Below are 18025 nucleotides of genomic sequence, written 5' to 3'. Positions count from 1 at the left end.
ATTTAAGGACCAATGATACTTAATCATAGCCCTTAATGTTCTCAGCTCCTCTAAAATCCCCTAAAGAAAAAAATCCTGGATTTGACTGATCTAGGTTCAAAAGTAGGAAGAAATGTGCCAGGTCTGAAATGAGAATGAGGCCCACGTTCAAAGCTCTCCCCATTTCTGGTCTTGAAAGGCAGGCCAGCGATCTGTTGGTTGCCGCTCACACTGTGATAGTAACCTAATTTAAAGGATTAATTTGCTTTTCAGAAGAGCAGTGAAAGGAATGAGTGCTCTGAGAAGCCCTGTTTCCTGTGCTGTTCTCCCTCCCCTCTCCCAGGCACTCTTAGTTTTCCTGTCAGTGTCACTCATTTATTCCGGGACAGTGAAATGGCCCAAATTTTGCCTTTACCATGTGCTTTCAGAGGCACACTCGGCGGCAGCAGTGCGGGTGAGGGCTGGAGGAGGCCGCCTCGGTGCTGGGCCCCACAGTACGGGCAGTGGGTGCCCACCTCACCCACTCAGAGGCTGACTGGATCAGCCCAGCCACCACGCGCTCTTTTCAGCTCAGCCTGAGCTCACTTCTCTGGCAAAACCTCAGATCTAATCTGGGGCAGTCAGCAGAGTAAGAGGAAAGCTCTTGCCACGGAAGGGCTGTCTGACATCGAGGAAGAGCCCCTACCATGGACCCCAGCTTGCACATCCATCTCTGGGTTATTATTTTTTGTCGGTCGTGGGGCCTGAACTCTGGGCCTGGGCGCTGTCCCTCAGCTCTTCAGCTCAAGGCGAGCGCTCTACCACTTGAGCCACAGAGCCACTTGTGACATTTTTCTGCTTATGTGGTGCTGAGGAATCAAACCCAGGGCCTCTTGCATGCAAGGCAAGCGCTCTACCACTGAGCCACCTTCCCAGCCCTCCATTTCTGGATTTCTCTCCCACCCTTTAAAATTTTTTTTTTTTTTTTTTTTTGCCAGTCCTGGGGCTTGAACTCAGGGTCTGGGCTTTGTCTGAGCTTTTTTTGCTCAAGGCTAGCACTCTACCATGAGCCACAGTGCCATTTCTGCCTTTTTCTGAGTAGTTTGTTGGAGGTAAGAGTCTCATGAATTTTCCTACCCAGGCTGGCTTCAAACCGTGATCCTCAGCCTCTAGAAGGGCTATGATTACAGGAATGAGCCGCTGGCACCCACTGGATTTTCCCTTTAGACTTCTGGAACGTCACCCACCACTGAGGAGTTACCTAAACACCCCTTCTCAAGCAACCCCCCACTGCCTCTGGCAGGGGACTCGGTAACGAGGAACCGGCACCGTGCCCACAGGAGGCCCGTCCGCCTCTGCCAGCAGATGAAGAAGGTGGTGCTGGTCTAGGATGCAAGTCTCCTACCAGGATTCGCAGTGAGGACAAACTGCCCTTCCCCTGGGAAACAGCGCACGGGGCGCTCAGGGAGACGCCAGCAGCAGCTTCCTCCCAACGTGCAATGCTCGCTACCATTGCCACCAACATCTGGTCAGTTCAGTCGTAGGACACAAGGGTCTGGGGCTCCGGAAGCCCATCTAGGAGTTGCCCGGGGAAGGACTGGAGAGGGAGGTGGGAGAAGAGTGAGGGAAACACGCCTAGAGCCTCAAAAATGAGCAGAGCCCATACAGCTCACCCTGTGTCTGAGCCCCATACCCCTGGCCAGGGTTCCCATGGAAACCGCACACGTTCTATCGAGAAGAGGAGGAAAACATTAAAAATAAGGAGCATCTGAAGTAGGTATGAATTTGTTCCAGGGAAGCTGAGCAGAGACGGAGAGAGGGAACTCACACGGGGACAATGAGGGACTATCAGTGTCTAGAAAGGACCCGGACAGCAAGCTGACTTTAGTTACAGGAGCAGGCGGTACATGGGACGAGAAGGCCAAGGGATACCGAGCAGGAAGGAAGGGACAGCAGACAGACAGCAGAGCTGGTGACGGGAAGGAGAGGGAAGGGGAAGGAAGGGGAAAGGGAAAAGGAAAGAGAAGCACCCAACATCAGCAAAACAAAGCACCACAACTCTGTAATAACAAGATCAATAACATTTAAATAGGTAAAGGATCATTTCTCCAAAGAAGACATAAAAATGTCCAATAAGCACACGGGTGTATATTTAATACCATGATCAGGGAAATACAAATAAACCACTTGATACTCATATGTATGTATGTATGTATATATGGGGGGGGGCATCAAGTGGTTTTTATATATATGATGAAACATATTGCTGGAGAAATCAGAATCCCCCTACATTGCTGGTAGACCATGAAATAGTGCAGCCACTTTGGAAAATGAGTGTAGCAACTTTCCAAGAGATCTAGTACTCATCTAGTTACCATTATTATCTAGACTTATCATAGGATCCAGAAATTCCACTCCAGGTATTGCCAAGAGAAGTGAAAACATATCCACACAACAATTTGTATTCACACCAGCATTACCCACAGCAACCCCAAAGTGGAAATAAAAATCAAATGCTCCTTAACAGAGAATTAGGTAAGTAACCTACAATGGGTTATCATTCAGTCACACACATACACACACACACACACAAAGTCCATGCCCAAATTAAGCAAATCTCTTGAGACAGAGCATGGACTGGTGACCGTGGGAGATTGTGGGAGATATGGGGAAACTGTGAGCAGTCATGACTTCTATGGGCAGGGTGAAAATGATTGTGATGGTGGTGGTACACCTTTGCAACATGCTAGAGAAGGAATTCTACGCTTTCAGCGGGTGAATTGCATGGCCCCCAAATGGCTCCTTAGTAAAGTTGTAATTGGGAAAATGATGCCATACAAAATCTCGCGGCATACCAACCGTGCCTGTATGTCAAGTTCTGGTTCTCTTCCACCGTGGAGTTTCCACAGTGTTTTTGGTTTGGAGGGTGCACCGCACGACTGTATATTCCTCCTGACTACTTGGGGCACTAGCTTGGGGCACTTCTTCAAATCTGGAACCCGAGCCTCCCTGGCTCCCCCCAGCCATGGCCCTGGGGTGGGTGCAGCAGTGCTGATATCGCTTCGCACTGGGTCTGGAATGTCCTCGCAAAGGCCTTGTGAGCCGGGCGCCGGTGCTCACACCTGTCATCCCAGCCACTCAGGAGGCCGAGATCTGAGGATCGGGGTTCAAAGTCAGCCCGGGGCAGGAAAGACCGTGAGACTCTCATCTCTAATAAAACACCAGAAAACTGGAAGTGGCGCTGTGGCTCAGGTGGTAAAGCACTTGCCTTGAGCTGAAGAGCTGAGGGACAGCGCCCAGGCCCAGAGTTCAAGCCCAGGACCAACAAAGAAAAGAAAAGATAAGACAAGGGCGTTGTGTTAGAGGCGGGTCCTCACCTGGGAGCTCCCAGGAGTCCGTGGGCTTGGGAGGTTGCCGTTAAGAAGGCCCTCCTGTCTACTGTTGGGCGGACCTTCTCTTTGGTGTCTCAGCCCTGAGCTGAGCAGCTCCGCTCTGCCATGTGCTCCGCCATGAAATTCTGCCTCAACATACCCCCTACACACATAAAGCAGTCAGCTGACGGTGGAGGAACCTCTGAAGCTGTGGGCTGTGTACACATTCTCTCTTCATAATAACCCATCACCTCAGGCATGGATGACAGGAAGGGAAAGCTGACTTATGCAGGCATTTGCAACTTCCAGGCATCTTCTCCAGCCCACAGGAAGCCTTCCCTTTCTCCCCGGCTTTCCTCAGCCTCGGGAGCCCATTCCACGCTTCACCTTGAGCTCTCCTGAGGTGGTTCTGCTGCTCTGCCGTGTGTGCTCCCCCTTTGTGGGCACCTATCCCCATGTGCCATAAATGAGAAGAAAAGAAAGATTCCACAAATTACAGAGCACTGTGCATAAAATGGATCCCTAGCAGATTCCAAAACGGTTATTTTACAACATGGTATTATGGAACATTCAGAAAGCTGAGCACTTAACAATAGCAGCCAGTAGTTTTAGCAGACCCCAGCAATGGCAAATGAATCTCACTGCCTTTTTTGTTAACGCAATCACTAGGCTGCAATAACACGAGAGAACTGCTAACTTCAAGGCATCTCAGTTTTATCAAAGCACCCAGAAGAATCATCATGAACAGGACCGAAGGAGGTAGGTAAGAATGACTGTATATTAGGATAGGCTGTAGTTTATAAGTTGGTTGATGTTACCCATATTTAGCTCAGTACATGTCAACAGAGCAAAGGAGCTGCAGTAAAATCTAAATTGTCCTTGGGCTCCTCCATCTCCAAATATCTAGAAAGAGATTCCACAGTCAAGCTACTATTCTTGGACTGCTCAGTTCTGAGGATGGCACTTTCATGAGTCACCAACCACACAAAGGACTTCTAAAGAAGAATGGTCAAGCGGAAGTTCAGTTTGCAAGATTAAAAAATATTTTCAGGTCCGGATGCTGGTGGCTCACACCTGTAATTCTAGCTACTCAGGGGGCTGAGATCTGAGGATCGTGGTTCAAAGCCAGCCTGGGCAGGAAAGTCCTCCAGACTCTTATCTCCAATGAACCACTAGAAAACTGGAAGTGGTGCTATGGCTCCAGTGGTATAGAGTTCTAGCCTTGAGCACAGAGAGGCTCAGGACTGTTCCTGAGCCCATGCCCTGAGTTCAAGCCCTACAACTGACAAAAAAGAAAGAAAGGAAGGAAGAAAGAAAGAAAGAAAGAAAGAAAGAAAGAAAGAAAGAAAGAAAGAAAGAAAGAAAGAAGGAAAGAAAGAAAGAAAGAAAGAAAGAAGGAAAGAAAGAAAGAAAGAAAAGAAAGAAAGAAAAAAGAAAGAAAGAAAGAAAGAAAAAATATTTTTAGGAAGAAGCAAGGTGACATGGTGTACAGTTTGGGAGACACAAGAATATAATAGTTACATTTAAATACTTTGAAAGAAAAAAAAAGAAAATTGAACCAACTCTATGTAAATCAGAGGGCAGAATTAAAGCCAGATCATGGAAATTGTTGTTGTTGTTGTTGTTGTTGTCAGTTATGGGGCTTGAACTCAGGGTCTGAGTGCTGTTACTGAGCTCTTTTGCTCAATTGGAGACAATATCTCACAGGGACTTTTCTGCCTGGGCTGGCTTTGAACTGCAATCCTCAGATCCCAGCTTCCTGAGTAACTAGGATTACAGGTGTGAGTACTAGTGCCCAGCTGAAGTTTTTTTTTTTTTTTTTTTTTTTTTTTTTGTTGTTGTTTTTTGGTTGGTCATGGGTCTTGAACTCTGGGACTGGGCACTGTCCCTCAGCTCTTCAGCTCAAGGCTAGCGCTCTACCACTTGAGCCACTTCCAGTTTTCTGGTGATTCATTGGAGATAAGAGTCTTACAAACGTTCCTGCCCAGCTGGCTTTGAACCGTGATCCTCGGATCTCAGCCTCCTGAGTAGATAGGATTACAGGTGTAAGCCATCAGCGCCTGGCTTGACATTAACTTTTTCAAAAAAGTAAATCATGTCAGTTAAACAAACAGAAGCCTTTGCTCCCCTGGAGCTCAGTGGCGGGCCTCTTGCAAGTTAAATAATCACATGAGGTTAGACCTCACGGCTCATAGGATCTCTGCCAAGTCAATGATATAGATCTGTTTCCTGTGTCTGCTTCTAGCCCTACAAATGCTTTAGTAAATGTGTGTTTGGGAGAAATTCCTAAGATACAGCCAATACCTTTCCCTAATTCCATCTCTATAACCTAATGTCCTGCCCGGGACCCCTCTTTTTCCCTTCCTGATGCTTTTCTATATCTTCCCTTGTTCCTCTTTTTTTTTTTTTTTTTTAAAGGTTTATTGCCAGGAAAGGGGGCCGGCAAGACTCCTTCTCACAAGGGAGAAGTGAGAAGAAACACCGGCTATTGTCTTTTTTTTTTTTTTTTTTTTTTGGTCTGGTTGTGGGGCCTGAACTCTGGGCCTGGGCGCTGTCCCTCAGCTCTTCAGCTCAAGGCTAGCGCTCTACCACTTGAGCCACAGCGCCACTTCCAGCTTTTTTCTTATGTGGTGCTGAGGAATCGAACCCAGGGCCTCAGGCATGCAAGGCAAGCGCTCTACCACTGAGCCACCTTCCCAGCCCCCCCTTGTTCCTCTTATAGCAACACAGAACAAATCCCTCACCACACACCCACAACCCTTACTGAAACTGGGGTACATGAGACACCTTTAAAGAAGGAAAGAATAAAAGAGCAGAGTCCGAGCCCAGTGGCTTTGTGCCTGCTATGTTTTGATGATAAATCTCTATCACTCCCTCACTCTGGTTCATTCGCAGAAGCTCCTAGAACTGATAGAACCAAGGTCATGTGACTTGCCCTCCAATGCCTCTGCCTCGCTGGAATCTTCCTGCGTGACACTGAATGCTTCCAACATCTCCATTGCATTTTCCTGCTTTACCGGTGAGCTTCGAACACCAGACCAAGATAGCTTTGGTCTCTACAATAGTAAAGGCACTTTATCAATAGTAATTAAATAAATAATTTTACTTACCCTCCCCCAGGTGCTCCAGACTTATTGAGATTATCCTTATGAAAGTCCTGCTTAAGGCTAAACCTTAGCTGTGGGCCTGTAAGCCTAACTACTCAGGAGACTGAGATCTGTGGGTCAAGGTTCGAAGCCAGCCCAGGCAGAAAGGTCTTTAAGACTTTTTTTTTTTTTGGTCGGTCATGGGGTTTGAATTCTAGGCCTGCGTGCTGTCCCTGCGCTCTTCAGCTCAAGGCCAGCGTCTATAAGACTTTGATCTCCAATGAACCACCAAACAGGAAGAAGTGATGTTGTGGCTTAAAGAGCAAAAAAGCTCAGGGATAGTACCCGGGTCCTGAGTTCAAGCCCCAGGAGCAGTGTGTGCATGTATGCACACACGCGTGCGTGCACACACACACAGACACAGACACACACAGCTCTAATACCAATAACCAAGTCTAGTCCTCTGACCACTACAGCCCACGTATCTGGTAAGAGAAGAACTACATCTGTTCTAAGGGCGGAGGGAGTACAGCCTGGGTACTGTGTGCTGGCTGTGTGCTAAACGCGCTTCTGTTTTCAGGCTAAAACACGGGGCACACAAGGGAGTAGCCCCCCTCACAGGGATGCCTTCCTTCTTCGGGGAGACCACAGTCTGGAAGGCAATCCGTTTCATTCAAGCTCCGTATCGTTCGTAGATCTCCCTCAGGCTTTGTCTTCAGATTCTTAGTTCAAGCCTTTCCATACAGAGAGTAACAGAGAACTATATGCTCTCCAGCCACTCTGGATGTGACTTGGGAGCATGTCCATAGGTCTGTCCCTTTGTCTCTGTGAGTGTGTAATCAAAGTTACAGCATTAGGACAGCCCCCCCCCCCCCGCCCCCTGTGGTCTTCATGGCTCCCTTCCTGGTCTCCTGTCTGGGCTTGAGATCCCCTAGACCTGGCTCCACCTTCCTGTTATAACACAGTCTTATTCTCTCTCTCTCTCTCTCTCTCTCTTTCTCTCTCAATAATATCTCATTGCTATTAGTAAGCTGTTTTACACAGGGGGTATCATTTTATAAGTACATGTATTTTTGCACAATGTCCCCCCTTCCTTCACATTCCCCTAGCTTTCTCTTCCCATCCCTGCCCACCAGTTACAAAGTTCATTTTCCACATCGTGTCTACTGAATACCACGACTGCAATTGTTCACCCTTCCTCTCTCCATTTCTGGGGCCCTCCTTCCCCACCCTCAAAGGAAAAAAGCACTAGCAATAACAACATAACAAAACCCCAAAACAAAACAAAAACAAATACCTCTACCTCCTCCTCCTCCTTCTCCTCCTCCTCCTCCTCCTCCTCTTCCTCCTCCTCCTCCTCCTCCTCCTCCTCCTCCTCCTCCTCCACCACCACCACCACCACCACCACCACCACCAAACTCCCCCGTGGTTCTGTCTGCTGGAGTGCATTTCCCTTTTCTTCCTGATGGCCTTCCTGCTAAGGTGTCTGGGTTGGTCCCTCCAGGGAGCATTTCCTTCCTCCTGCCCCCAGCACACATCCTGCTGTCTTCACCTGTGGCATCTCATTGTACCCAGAGCATCTCAACAGACAGGCTGATTGGTTCACATGACTGAGAAGTTGTTTTTTTGTTTTGTTTTGTTTTGTTTTTGGGTCCAGTCGTGGGGCCTGAACTCTGGGCCTGGGCGCTGTCCCTCAGCTCTTCAGCTCAAGGCTAGCGCTCTACCACTTGAGCCACAGCGCCACTTCCGGTTTTCTGGTGGTTTATTGGAGATAAGAGTCTCATGGTCTTTCCTGCCCGGGCTGGCTTTGAATCGTGATCCTCAGATCTCAGCCTCCTGAGGAGCTAGGATTATAGGCGTGAGCCACCAGTACCCGGCTCATCTCTGAGTTTTTATAGCTGTTATCATCCCAGGGCAAGGTGAACAGACAAGACAGAGGAGGCACATCCCCAGAGAAGTCAGCATCAAGGAAATGGAGCAGCGCTGTTATTGGACACATTGATAAGACTGTAAAAGAAATTCAGTTGCTGAGCATCAGAGTGTTTGAAGGGAGTTGTGTATTGCTTATCAAAGTAGATACTTTTGTGAATATTTCAGGAAGGGAGGAATGGATGGGAGGGAGAAAGATAATGCCCATTGGTGTAGGTAGAACTCTGGGTGTAGTTAACTAACGGCTATGGAGTGTCCCAAATCCCATGGCAATTCTAAGACACCAACTGGAAACAGGATGAGCAGGAGCAGCAATCCAAACACTGTCCTGTGGGAGGAAAGAACTCGAGTTCTAAGGACCTGACCCAAGTTCTACTCACCATCCCTATCTACAACATCCCTGCTCAAAGGACCTGAGCCAGACCAATAGGCAAGATCTGGGCAAACAAAAATATGAGGAAGAGAGAGAAGGAAAGAAAGAGAGAGAGAGACAGAGACAGACAGAGAGAGACAGAGAGAGAATCATGCCCATGTTCACAAGTAAGAGAAATTGCCTTGCTATTTAGGGTGGGTGTCTCTCTTAGGGACAGATGGGCCTAGACTGGTCCATATCCCTTTGAGATCTTCTCAAGTCATGCCAAGCTATTCCTTATTGTCAACATTAGGATACACATGTTAATAGCAGCATGACTCAAGGCCTTCCCAATCCTGTATCTATTTACAGTCTATCAAAGATAATTTATAATAGCAATAAAAAAGAGGTAGTATGCATGTTCTTATTAGCACGTATTTTATGAGTTCTAGTCCAGTAAATAAATCAGATTACAAGATTGTACATTCCATCTGCTTAGAAGCATGTAAATATGAAAATTCTTTGTCATCTAGCAGAGATTATATAGTTATATTAAGAGTGTATGATTAGCATAATGGTTTATCTTCTAGAAGCATTCCTGCAATACTGACTCTTGCACTGTTTTTCTTTCTTCCAAATTTAGAAATAAATCAGTAATGTTGAGTTGGAAATGCCGCTGTCTTTCCCACTGATATGTTGGCCAGGGAATAGAAGGAGACAACAGAGTATCGTCCAGCAAATGCATGTGTACCTGTGAAGGATGTCTGTACACCCAGGCTGGACCAGACAACTCTGCAAAACGCTGAGCTAGCGTGGTGACACCCGACATCTAGTCACTAAAGCGTACTTCACAGGTGACTTGTATCCCGTGGCTAGGTTACTGCTATTCAACTGGTCTCAAGCCACAAGCACTTTTCCCCGCAGTCTCTTATTGCTTCCTATGAAACATAAGCTACTTGTGGACTAACGAGGCTCTCAGTCCCCCATCACCTCCTAAACTCCGTATTACCCTCCAGCAGCCCCTCGCATCCTTCTAGCCGGGAACAAATAATGACTGAGGCCTAGCAAGGCACACAAAAAGGTAACGGAACATTCACTTCCAGAACAACAAGTTGGACGCTGTCAGCCACCAACCCGGGGATGTGCCCTCCACCTAGCAGTTCTTCAGGAGCAAAGTCCTCATGGGACCCAGACTACTCCCTGTGCTAGTGGTACCCAAGGCCCAGGGTTCTTCCTTCCCTGCCCCTGTGTCGAGTGATAGTGAAGAGGCTTGTTTACTGTTTTGCTTTCATCACGGATAGTCCTTTGCTTTCTTGACTTCCTGGAACGGATGGTATTCATCAGGAAACAGTCCCATCCCCAAGCCTGCCATACAGAGAGACTTCTCTGGCACATGTTGGTTCGCTAACTCAACACTCATTTCACATACTCTGCCTTCTCCTGCGATGAAAGCTGGAAAGAATATTTTGTTCCAGCTTTCTTTGCAACTCACGATGGCTCTTTCCAGGATCGGCCAAGAAGACATAAAGGAAGGGACACTAGGAAATTTCTGTTCTTTTTTTTTTTTTTCTCCTTGAAAAAATGATGGGCAAAACAAACCCCACCAAACTCTTATTTCTTCCTTCCTCAAGGGAGAGCAAGGTCTCTGAGCAGTAATGGACTTCATGGGACCACAAAATAACAGCTCAAGGATCAGAATCAAAACCAGTGAGGAGGGGCTGGGAAGGTGGCTCAGTGGTAGAGCGCTTGCCTAGCATGCACAAAGCCCTGGGTTTGATTTCTCAGTACCACATACACAGAAACAGCCATAAGTGGCGCTGTGGCTCTAGTAGTAGAACAAAAGAAGCTCAGGAGCAGTGCCCAGGCCCTGAGTTCAAGCCCCAGAACTGGCAAAAACAAACAAAACAAAACCAGTGAGGATGGTGGGTTGAAACCACAAAACAAGGCCATCTCCAGATTGTATTCTCTGCTATCAACACCAGGCCCCAAACCACATTTCCTGGAGGGATTATATAAAAAGTAGCCCCTCATTTGCTTAAACTACTGTCCGCTAGGTATTCAGTAAATTGAAGCCAAAGACATTCCTAACTGAATGACTCCCTTGAATCAGTCATTTGTAGGCAGACTAGCTAGATACAATTGTATCACCCTGTTTAAATTCCTCAATAGCTCCCGTTATAAGGACCTGGGTTGACAGAAGATAAACATCTGGTGTGCCCACAAATGCTCTTCTTCATTCCATCCCTTTACTTCCTTTGTTAGTATTCCAAAATAACACCTTCTATAAAAAGCCACACTCTTCAGTCTCAGTGTCTTTGTGGACATTGTCTTCTCTACTTAGGATGCTCTCCCCAGCACTCTGGACTACATACAAGACCTTGTCAAAAAAAAAAGTTAGCTAGGGGAAAATGGTGAAAGGGTTACCAGTGACCAAGATGTGTTGTTTTTATCAACTGATATGTTGAATTGGGAAATCAATAATACTGATTGCTTGTGAAGGGAGTTAAGTGAGAACATGAATGTACTGTTTCTTAAAAGGTGTTTGCCATACACCACGCACTGCAATAAAGTGTTGTTTAAGCCGGGTGCCCGTGGCTCACACCTGTAGCTACTCAGGAGGCTGTGATCTGAGGATCATGGTTCAAAGCCAGCTGAGCAGAAAATCCGTGAGACTCTTATCTCCAATGAACCACCTGAAAACCATTATTGGTGCTTTGGCTCAAGTGGTAGAGTGCTCGCCTTGAGCTGAAGAGCTGAGGGACAGCGCCCAGACCTACAGTTCAAGCCCCACAATGGACAAAAATAAATAAATAGTTGTTAATGGCCAAAATGATAATGATGGAGAGGATTTCTTAGGCAGAGTAGACTTGATTCCATGCCAAGGTCAAATGGATCTTTTGTTGAGACTGCAGTTATTTGCTCCATTGGCCAATGATGAAGACTGACGCTATCACAGGGTACGCGAGCAATGGCAACCGGGCAACAGGCTCTAATGGTGTTGTCCTGTAGCTCATTGCTAGGATGATGTCTCCCACCTCTGCCATCTTATGACCCAAGCACTCAGCCCAGAACCCATCAGCCCATACGGCGAGGTTGATCTAGAACTAAAACGAGAGGCTCTGTGTATGGCTTTGTAATCATTTAACCCAACGTAAACAAGTACAGCAGGAGTCTGTTAGGAGAATGAAACTTGCAGGCTGGGAGGCCTGTGGGTCAGGGACCTCAAGGGTGTCCAGACTGTTTTTAACTTGCCCTTCCTGCCAGAGATGGCAGCTAGACTGCTCTCCGGCTTTTATGCTAAAGATAGTAAATCTGTGGTTAGAAATCTCTGGGCCTTAGTGGTTCCCTTTATTTGAGAGGTGGCTCCTTGAAACAGTGGGCTGTGGTTTCAGTTAAAGGTTGAACAGAGAGTTTGGGGTATAAGAGACAAGAGGGCTGTGAGTAGTAATGACTGTTTTGTATTACCGTTTTCTGTCTCCAAGATGCCATAGCAAAATGGCCCCGCTCCGAAGGAAAGGCGGACTTGGTTTGACTGAGACAGGAAAAACCGGGCAGACAAAACACAAAATTACTTGATGGGTTATTTCAGGACAGACCAAAACAATAGCACAGATAACAGAGAGACAATCCAGACTATAAACATGTCATGTATCACATTTTGGAAGCAGTTTGTAGCATTGGAACAGGACAGAAAAATAGTCAAAGCATCAGTACCAGCATGATACATCGGAACCCTCCACCCCACCCCCTGCCAAAGCATCTCCCTTCCGCACCAGCACGGCTGAGCACCTGCTCAGTAAAGCTATTAACATGGATGAGTCCATGGCTCTTCACTGTAGTTTGTCCAGAAGGAATTTTCCTGGGGAGAGTAAAATCAGAGGCAAAATCGCCAGCCAATAACAAACCACCCTCATTCCATACAGCTAACCTTGTAGGGATATCTCTTTGAACTCTGGCAAAAGGAGACTATAGGTTTTCATAATGCAATTTATTAATGTATGTTTTATGAAGAGAGATGGAGGAGAGCAGGAAGACTTCCTTAATTTTCTTACAAGCAGTTTAATTGATTTGCATTCACGTTCTTGTCCTCGTAGGCAAGCCATCTGCCCCTACTACTGTGGAAGAGATGTACCTAGGAAGGGTAACCCCTTCTTCCTGAGCATATGTTATTCCTAGAGGGGGACAGGTGCATTAGGGACAGGAGCTTTGGGACTGTTTCTGTAGCAGCCAGCATGTGTTTTGTCAGCCTGACCAGCAAGGCCCCAAGCAGGGAGCTGTAGAGCCCTCAGTTCTGGAGATGGACGCTAGGGTCATATGAGCACGGACTCAGACTACACCACTGGGCAAGTCACAGGCACACTGCCATACCTGAGCAGGCCAGAAGCTGGGGAAGAGCCCCATGCTATTAGGATTCACCTAAACCCTCAAATCTTCCAGCTCTAAGACCAGGCAAGGGCTACGGGTGCTCTACATGAGTCTAGCCATTCTGCTGTGTAAGAGTTCAAAGATGTTTTAGACAAAGTCAGCTCTCAATTATCAACGCTAATCTCTGCTTCTTAATAGAAAGAAATGTGATAAAGTGATCAAGATAATGCTGGTGGCATGGTTCAAGAGGTAGAGCTCCTGCCTTGAGTGAAAAAGCTAAGAGAGTACCCAGGCCCTAAGTTCAGGCCCTTGTATTGGCATGCATATGTGCATGCATGCGTGCACCACACACACACACACACACACACACACACACACACACACACACACACACACTATCCATATAGGACCATCTGAGGACCAGAGCATTTTACTTGGTGCCCAAGCAGTCACCTCAGTGGGAAGACCAATTCCCACCACCTCACAAGCAGACCTTCACGGACAGCATGAAATCCTGTGTCAAGCAAAGGGTGTCAGGCCCAAGCTGATTCCCACAGACTGGTGAACTTGAAGAAGTGACTTCTTTTTGCTCAGCCTCATTTTTTTCATCTATAAAAGGTTAAACAAGGCAACTCTGGGCTCCTAAATAACCAGAGATACAGAGCAAGAATCACAAAGGGCCACCAAGAGCCAAACTTCTAGTATTCCTCGAACAGAGTCTGCAGTAAGACCCATAATGAGGGAGTCATGTGACCCTCTACCAGGCTGCTTCCTGGGTAATTATGTTTGGCATCTCAATTGAAAGGCTGGGTAATCACATTTAGTCCTCCTGTAAAAACAGTGGAAGAAACCAGAACCACCCATAAGGAAAGGTAACAGACTAACACAGAAAGGACATTTTACAACCCTGCTCTGGTGCTCTATGAACAAGTAAGCAGGCAGGTACTGGGGCTCACACCTGTAATCCTGCGACTCAGGAGGCTGAGATCTGAGGACTGTGGCTCAAAGCCAACCTCAGGCAGACAAATTCATGAGACCTTTATCTCCAATTAAGCAGCAAAAAGCTAGAAGTGGAGGTATTGCTCCAGTGGTAGAGTGCCAGCCTTGGGTGATTAAGCTAAGCAAGAGTGTAAGTCTCTAAGTTCAAGCTTTAGTACAAGCACCAAAACCAAAAACACATCTGAGGTTTAAGACCTATTTGCCCGCCCCCTACTCCATCTATACAACTCTTTTTGGATGACATCAATGGCTCACAAACACACAGAGACCTGTTGTCTTCCACTAACTGCATGTAGAACAGAGAGTTGAAGTGGCACCAAGCTACCGTATAATGACCTAGCAAGCACTTGCACTCAGGAAGGAGCTGGGAACTGGGCCTGGGGGGAATCGGGGTAAGAATAGACAAGAACCACAGGAACTCCAATGGCTCAAGTCAGACAGGTGGGACTTCCACCCACCAGTACTGCTCTCTGGCCGACAGGAAGAGTCTTTGTCTGTCTTAGCAGTGGCTCATATGCTGGCTTCTGGTGACAATGCCTGTAAAAGAGCACAGTCTGAGGGGTGACTCACCCCTCACAACACGCCCGGCTGGATGAAAAGGGAAATCATTGTCTTACTTGGCTGGACGGAGTGGGGAATGGCCTAGAAAACCGCTCTGTAAACCTCACGCTTCGTGAGCTGAGGCATAGCCACTGTTCTCTGGGAGTGACAAATTTAAGTATTATGACATAAGATAAAATAAAAATAATACAACCCAGGAACAAAAAGAATCCTGTGGCTCGGACCTTTGAAAAAGCTACAGGTGGAAAATGCTTGCAACAGCATATTTTAGAAACTCTTCAGAATACCAATTAACCAGCCTCTCCCTATCACCCTAAAATGGCTAGCTGGACTGTGGCCCCCCCGGGTTCCCCCCCCCCCACTGTTCTGACTCCGCAGGGCCTACACCTTGCAGCTCCACCAACATTGACCTACACAGCCTTTAAAACAATCTCCCATTTAATAATACACAGCTTGAACTCAGGGCCTGAGCTGAACTCAGGGTGCTGTCCCTGAGCCTCTTTATGCTCAAGGCTAGCACTACTACTCCATGAGCCACGGCGCCACTTCAGGTTTTTTGAGTGGTTAATTGGAAATAAGAATCTCATAGGGACTTTTCTGCCCAGGCTGGCTTCAAACACAATCTTCAGATCTCAGCCTGAGTTTCAATATTTATTGAAAGAACGGAGGATGTAGAAATAAAGTAAATGACAGGAATAAGCTTAGAACAAAAAAAAATTGGAGTAAGGACACATTACATCCTGTACACAATTGGTAGAGATAAATACTCCAGTACAAAAGAAGCAAAGAAGATAAGAGCACTTACCCAGTGCTCTGAAAACCCTCGATTCCTATCCATTAACTTGTTTCTGTCCTTTGCTCCCACAGGAACAAAGCCCGTAAAAAGTGTGAATGTCTGTGCTCGCCTCCTGTCTCAGGCTTGTTTGTAATTCCTTTTGTTGTCCTCTCCCAAGATCAATTTCTCAAACCTGACCCCAGTCCCACCATTCTGACGCAGGTACAGGAAGTAGCGAAAGGCTGAACAGCTGTCCTTTTGACTGCCGTTAAGAGCCAGCAGACCTCCAACAGAAGAGTCAAAACTCAGTCCTAGCACGATGTATGCAGGTCTGTGGCAGACAGATGTCTTAAGAAATAGCAAATTTGGGAAGAAGGAAACGGAATAGGTAAGATTATTTTTAACTCAGTTTGACTTGTTCTCTAGCCTCATCAGCTGCTAAACCAATGCACTAAGAAAATAACTCTGCTAATTCATTCCTGATTTTTGACAAGCCAAAATAAATCATTCAGCTTGGGTTGGTCTCACTGCTAAATAAAGCAGTTGGAACAGTCTTATTTACCTGGATTTGGACTTTCTCAGACAAATAACAGGAAGCTTATGCATACTGGAGCAGTGTGTGAGTAGGGGGAAGGCCCAGCCCAGACCCGGAATTAACATTCTCTATTGCTTGTTGCCAACTGAGTTCAAATGGAGGGAATGGCCTCTGCCAGGATGAAGGCAGCAGACTTGCGGAAGCTTGAATTCTGAGCGACCTGGCATCTCGCTCTCGGACGTGGTGGTCTCCCTTAAATTGTGCTACAATTCTTTTGCCTTAAAGAACTTGATTTAGGGCTGGGAATATGGCTTACTGGTAGAATGCTTGTCTAGCATGCATGAAGCCCTGGGTTCCATTCCTCAGAACCACATAAACAGAAAAGCCAGAAGTGGCTGTGGCTCAAGTGGTAGAGTGCTAGCCTTAAGCAAACGAAGCTCAGGGACAGTGCCCAGGCCCAGAGTTCAAGACCCAGGACTAGCAAAAACAAAACAAAACAAAACCAAAAAACCCACTGCTGTATAGGACCAGGATTCACAAATAAAGATAATCTAAAAAAAAATTAAAGAAGTTTTGTTTTTTTTTAATAGCAAGAAATCCTTAATAGAAATCCTTTCTGTGATTTAAGTGTCAAGGCATCTTGGCAGTGATTCACATGACAAAACCTTGATTGATAAGGGGCATTGTCCGGTGGGTGTTGGTAGTTCACCACTGTAATCCTAGCTACTCAGGAAGTTGAGATCTGAAGATCACAGGGCAGAAAAGGCTACTCTTCACTATCCTTAATCTACCAAAAAGCCAGAAATGGAGCTGTGGCTCAAGTGGTAGCGCTCCAGGCCTGAGTGAAAAAGCTGCGAGACTGAGAAGCTCTGAGTCCAAGCCCCAATTGACACACAATAAATTAAAATTAAAAAGTGGGTTCTTCTCAGAATAGGGGTTCTAAAGAATGGATCTTTGTTTATAACACATCCAATAGCAATTTATGGCCTTTTTTTTTTTTTTGGTCAGTCATGGGGCTTGAACTCTGGGCCTGAGCACTGTCCCTCAGCTCTTCAGCTCAAGGCTAGCGCTCTACCACTTGAACCACAGCGCCACTCCCAGTTTTCTGGTGCTTAATTGCAGTTGAGTGTCTCACTGACTTTTCCTGCCTGGGCCAGCTTTGAATTACGATCCTCAGATCTCAGCCTCCTGAGTAGCTAGATTACAGGTGTGTGCCACCAGCGTCCAGCAATTTGTGGTGTTTTGTGATGAAAACAAAAATGTGTAGCTTCCTATGAATAAATGCCCTCCATGTGGGAAAAAAGGGGGAGAACCAGGGGTCTCAAGAAAACAGATACAGTCTCTCTATTCTAAAGCCTTAAATTAGATTTGCATATGTATTCACATTTTAGGAGATCCCTTTGTGTATCAAGTACAAGGATGAACACAGTGTCTCTTCCTGTAAACACAGAGAAGTGTTTACTGACAGATGGTGAGAAAGGATGTCAAGGAAATGCGAATGTATTATCTATAAGGAAAATATAACGTAGTTAGTACTAGGACATTGGTTTAAGTTCTAGCTCTAGCACTTACTGCTGAGACATCTAGTCTCAGTGCCTTTAAGATATGAATAACAATCATTTATTCTGCATAAGATTTCTGCCATAGACAGCTCATGATACAAGTGATAATTCAGCAGTATAGACTGAGCACCCCCAATCTGAAATCCAACATGTCCCCAAACTTTCTGAGTGCTTACATGATGTCCTCAGTGGACCCCACAGGGAGTCACAGGCAAACACATGTGCATTTAAAGTATTGTATAAAATAGCCATTCCAGCTACGTATGCAAATGATACATGAAACATTAATGATTTTCCTGCTTAATATAGGTTGTCCTCATGATATCTCACTATGTCTATGAAAATATTAAATAGAAAACTAAATCTGATATACTCTGGTCCCAAGCATTTTGGACAAGAAATGTCTGGCCCAGGATGCAACAATAAAACTGAAGTGTTCACAGGAGCTTTGGCTCAGGAAAGAGCTATGGAAGCTTTTGGGAAAAAAAAGAAATGAAAATCGAGTTGAAGAATACATTCCCAAATATATCTT

At 46.2% G+C, this 18025-nt stretch overlaps 1 pseudogene; it reads left to right on the top strand.

Moving 5' to 3' along the window:
• Nucleotides 1–16847: 16847 nt before the first annotated feature.
• On the top strand, nt 16848–16945 carry LOC138824471 (small nucleolar RNA SNORA11; annotated as a pseudogene).
• The last annotated feature ends 1080 nt before the right edge of the window (nt 16946–18025 follow it).

The sequence above is a fragment of the Dipodomys merriami genome, unplaced genomic scaffold (assembly GCF_024711535.1).
Source record: "Dipodomys merriami isolate MVZ:Mamm:240054 unplaced genomic scaffold, mDipMer1.0.p SCAF_129, whole genome shotgun sequence".
Taxonomy (NCBI): domain Eukaryota; kingdom Metazoa; phylum Chordata; class Mammalia; order Rodentia; family Heteromyidae; genus Dipodomys; species Dipodomys merriami.
The sequence above is the reverse complement of the archived record's forward strand: the minus strand, read 5'-3'. Positions and strand labels throughout refer to the sequence as shown.